Raw genomic sequence first — 3943 nt, forward strand, 5'->3', positions numbered from 1 at the left:
ACACAAAATAAAGTTAGACTTGGACACTAAACTCCTTGTCTCACTACCTGCTCCCTCGCCGATGCCGTCCATCCCCCAGGAGACCCTGTTCGGCTGGGGCTGGACCCCGGCAGTTCACGTGTTTCTGTTGGATGGTTCTGGTGTGTCCAGTGGGTAGTTCTGGCATGTCCGGCAGGTTGTTCAGGCATGTCTGTCAGCTGGTCCAGGTGCATCAAGCACATGGTCAAGGAATGGCCCTTCTGAGGTCCACATATTTCTGAAACGTGGTTCTCATGTGTCCGAAAGGTGCGTTGGGCATGTCTGGCAGGTGATTCAGGCCTCTCTGGGCAGGGCATTCGGGTGTCAGGCAGGTGGTCCAGGTTGGTCTGGCATGTGGTTCCTGCATGTCTGGCATGTCGTTCCAGTATGTCTGGCCTGTGGTTCCAGTGTGTCCAGCAGGTGGTTCTGGAGTGTCCGGTACCTGGCTCTGGCGTGCTGTGCAGGTGATTCTGGCATGTCCAACTGTTTCTCTGTCAACTATATAATTTTGCATTTTCATGCGGGAAGTTTATTGCTAAAAGTTACAGTTGAGGAAATGTCATTTTCCAACTTGTTAGTCAAATTGTTTTTTAATGACAAAGTGTAATTTAAGTCAGATTAACAAAAATTATCTACAGGAACTTATACACCAAATACAGCCATATTCTAGTACACAGAACACTGAATTGGAGTTTAGAGATTCAAATTGGAATACTTTATCTGCTACTTACAGCTGTGGAACTCTTGAGTATAAGGAATTTACTAATCTTCTCTTAGTCTTATTTGCTCATCTGTTGCCAAGAGATGGAAGAAGATTGCCTCTGCAGTATCACCTTCCAAGTACCTCAGGAATGCAAATAATGGAGGATCCTAATATACATCTAAAGTTCAAGATGTAGAGAGTGTGGTAAACATGGCTTTTAGCATTCCAGCACCTTCCAAAGTGAAGGTAGGTGGAATGGAGGTCAAAGAAGCCAACTTGTATTAAGTTTAAAATACGAACTATAGCTGCTCACAAGAAAGAATCAAATATTTCATAGAAGGAGATTTTTAAAGGCTTTATTAAGGTAGTAAAGGTAAAAAAGGAACAGAATATAAATTCCGTGGAAACTGCAATAGTTTCTCTCCTTAGTTCCTAGCACTGAATTATAAGCCATTTTGCTAAAGATGTGGTAATAAAGTGAGCATTTTATCTGGTGGTCAATTTTCCAAATATACTAAGAAACCAATATTTAAAAATATATAAAAATATTCATATGGTTTATAGTAATTTATACACAATATGGTATTTTGAAAAAATTTAAAAGAATCTGCAAGTGCTTTGGTGACTCAAAGACTAGTGCAGATTGTTTAATTTTAGTTTATTTTCACAATATAGTAACAAAAATCTGGGTCTAACAAGGTTTTTCATACTTTGGTTCTACACGTTTTATAAGTTTATTTATTCTTTCCACAAATAATTATTGAATAACTATTATATGCCAGGCATATTTTAAGTGTTTGAGATAAATCAGTGAACAGAATACAGAAAGATCCTTGACCTCCAGAGCTTAGACTCTAGTGAGGGAGAGAGAAAATAATAAACTAACACAGAGTAGATTGCATATTTCATTAGTAGTTTACATGTACTGTGGAAAAATAAAACACAGAGGACAGTAATAAGGATCATCAGGGCAGGGGCAGTCTGTACTTTTAAATAGATGGTCAGGGTAGTCTTCATGAAAGGCATCACATTTGCATAAATATTTGAAGAAGGTGAGGGTGTCAGCCATGTGAATATCTGCTCAAACAAGTGTGTCTGGTGGGTTTGAGGAACAGTAAGCTGGCCAGTAAAGTGGAAACTTAGAGAGTAGGAAGAGATGAGGTCAGAGACAGGGTGGTGGGTCAAGATGACATACAGCTTTGTAGATTACATTAATATTCATTTTTATGATAGTGAAATTCTTTTCTGATTGTTTCAAGATTTCTCTGTAAAGTAGAAAGTAAAGTCATTGTGGAGACTGAGGAAAAAGACGAAGGTAATGGGGATTTTAAAGAGAGAGAGCAGAAGAGATAGCCCTTTAGGCTGTATAGTCCATTATCATTAAAATTCTAATAGCCGTTTAGTCACTTTAGGACAGTGAGAGAATACATAGACTGTGCACGAGAAGAGTGCTGGTCTAGCAGCACGAAGGGCTCACTTGAGATCCAGTTCGTGTATTTAACATGAAACCAGCTAGTGTGGTCGCTAAATACAATGCAGAGGATCAGGTACAACCTAGTTAAAAATTCACATAATCCTTTACCATTTTCTGAAGACAGGAAAGTCTACAACATCCTCTAGTACCAGATTAAATTGAAGGAGCGACGACGTGAGTGCCACCTCGGAAGATCGCATAAGGGCCAAATTAATCAAAGTGTTGTAGAGTTACAGAAATGGCCATTAAGAAGGCTGCCTAACCTGAGTAAAGGTTGTGAGGCTTGTTCCTCTATCTGCTTAGGAAATCACCCTAGGAATTTGTCTTTATCTGAGCATTTATCATAGCATTGGCTGAGCTTATTTCTCCACAGCTGTGACCAATTTTCCACTTTTAAAAACATGTATTGTTAGCTCTCTTCAGTAATAAGCTTTTCCTATTCCCTCCAGATTGAGTCTTTGTACTTTTAGTTCTCTCTTAAAGGTCTGAAGAGTGTTGTGCTTCAGCTAAAAGTTCTGTAAAATGTGTATTTGGCACCCTCTGCAAACAAATCTCAAAACATCTCAAATCTGGCAGCCAGCCACCCAGGTGTGAAAGCTGCTAATGGTGCCCCAGGAGCCATCCCCAGAGTATCATTTATTCCTGATTTTATCCCAAAGATTTGCTGCCAACATTTCCTATAATTAACAGGATTCTTCCACTTTATTGTGCCTATGAACGTAAATGTGGTTCAAATCCGTTTTCATGGGACGGATTGTTAACGTCACTTTCTTACAGAGTTTCATTTTCTGCACAGAGCATGTTACAATCCTAGGACCCCAGGGCTGGCTCACTTTGCCTCTGCTCTTTGGATGACCATGTCCAGTCTAGAGGGCAGGACAGTTACCTAAGTTGACAGACATCTGACAAAGCAGAATTATTACATCATAGATCTAGTCCTTAAAACCTACTGGGTCTTTCCCTAAGAGGAGGACATGTTTTGATACATTTTCACATTTCTTATAGTCCACAAGGTTTTAATAATTGCAATACACTCATCTTTTAGCTTGGTTCTGCCTGTTTTATAGAGGCAGCATGCACAACTTTCAGGGGATTTAAGAGTTGTAGCTATCTCAAGTGGATATTTAAATTTGGGTTTTGACTATTTGTTACACAGAAGAGAAAGCATTAAGATGGAAATTCTCTTGTGACAAAACTCTCATTTTACAATAAGCAAAAATGAGCTGATGTTGATTTTTGCTGACATAGAAATCATATTATTTGTACTTGAAAATACATTTACCACTTCTGATGGCCTTCCTTCCTTTCACTGGATCCAAACTTCCATTTGGTATTACGTGTCTCTCACTGATGAGTTTCCTTAAGCTTCGTTATTGTGAAGTCTAGTGTTGAGGAAATCCTTGAGTTTGTATATCTGAAAGTCTTTACTTCATCTTAGTTTTTGAAAGATATTTTTGATGCATTGAATTCTAGATGGGAAATCTTTGAGTACTTTAAAGATGTTGCTCCAGTGTACTATGGTTTACATTGTTTCTGGTGAGAATTTTTATCATTATTTCTCTGTACATAAAGTGTCTTTTCTCATTGGCTGCTTTTAAAGTTTTCTCTTTATCACTGCTTTTGACCAATTTATTATGATGCAGTTTTAGTGTATTTTTCTTCCCTGATTTTTTGTGCTGTGGTTTGTTGGATTATTGGATCCATGGGTTTATAGTTTTCATTAAATTTGGAAAAAATTTTTCCATTAG

Source organism: Equus asinus, chromosome 21 (assembly GCF_041296235.1).
Source record: "Equus asinus isolate D_3611 breed Donkey chromosome 21, EquAss-T2T_v2, whole genome shotgun sequence".
NCBI classification, from domain to species: Eukaryota; Metazoa; Chordata; class Mammalia; order Perissodactyla; family Equidae; genus Equus; species Equus asinus.